General features: G+C 38.0%; 1 protein-coding gene across 1 annotated transcript in view; it reads right to left on the bottom strand.

Moving 5' to 3' along the window:
- Nucleotides 1-312: 312 nt before the first annotated feature.
- LOC117743871 (heterogeneous nuclear ribonucleoprotein L-like) overlaps nt 313-1177 on the bottom strand; it is a 34971-nt gene continuing 34106 nt past the window's right edge. The window contains exon 14 of the mRNA XM_034551788.1: nt 313-1177. This exon is cut by the window's right edge and continues 4314 nt beyond it. The gene's annotated coding sequence lies outside the window, so the exon portion shown is untranslated.

Here is a 1177-nt window from a genome sequence, read left to right as displayed (position 1 = left end):
ACTAATTATCATTCACTCACCTTATAAATTATTTAAATTGAAGTTCAATGGTCATCTTTATACATGTACATGCAATAAATCTGACCTCTGCATTTAACCACCCTGAGTATTTAGGAGCCACCTGTGGTTCAGTGCCTTGCTCACGGGCACTTCAACGTGCAGACCGCAGAAAGCGGGGTTTGAACCGTCAAACAGAAGGACCACTGAACTCCAGCCATAATAACGGTGCTTTATAAACGGCCTGAAAAATGAAACCAATAGACAGACATGTCCTCGGTTTATAAATGAAGACGCATGAGATGAGTTGAGCTGTTTGGAGCTGACTGTACAACTGCAAACCTGAATTTATTACATTTGGACATATAATTTAAAACCACAGTGATTCTTAAATGAATGGAACACTATGTATTTTGTTAGCGATTACAGACTACTAACAACATTAACACCGTTACAACCTCAACACCATGAGAAACATGTCTCATACTGTCAGTCCTGTGAAGAAAAGCTCCCGTCAGGTTCAGAGTAACAACAGCCCTCATGTATCAAACCCCCTTAAAGGCCTAAAAAACTTTAAAAGGAATAAATAAAACCTTCAGAAATACAGTAAGAGTCAAATGAGACGTACAAACAACATCCAAATGAGCAACAATTTAAACTGCAGACTAAGTGGGATTCATTTGTCAAAACGTTTCATACTTTTTCCTTATTTACACATTATGTACAAAAGCATGTCTTAATTCACAGGTGTGATTTCATTGTTTCCTCCATGAGACACAGGACAGACTTCACCAAACCACCGGCTCCAAGGCGCCAGCTGGCCAATCACCCGTAGCCTATTTATTCACATTATGCAAAATACACCCAAAAGAAAAAAAAATCTTGTATGAGCATTATATTATAAAAATAAGACACTTAAATATCATGTAATTCCAGTAGTTTTCCATGCGCAGTGCAAATAGGTATACATTGAAAAGAACATAAGCTTCTCCAGAGTTGAAACGGATTTCTAAGATGGAATTGAAGGTCAGATCAGCAGAATACCGGAGAGCTACTTCCTGGTTCTACTCTGACACACAGATCTTGCAGTAGTTGTGCACTCCCTTTTTAAAAAGCAGTGCATATGAGTAATAGATATTTCAGGTGCATTTAAAAGGTTACATCCACACTAATACGTTTC

Source organism: Cyclopterus lumpus, chromosome 15, assembly GCF_009769545.1.
Source record: "Cyclopterus lumpus isolate fCycLum1 chromosome 15, fCycLum1.pri, whole genome shotgun sequence".
Lineage (NCBI taxonomy): Eukaryota > Metazoa > Chordata > Actinopteri > Perciformes > Cyclopteridae > Cyclopterus > Cyclopterus lumpus.
Note: the sequence above shows the minus strand (reverse complement) of the source record. Positions and strands in the feature narration are given on the sequence as shown.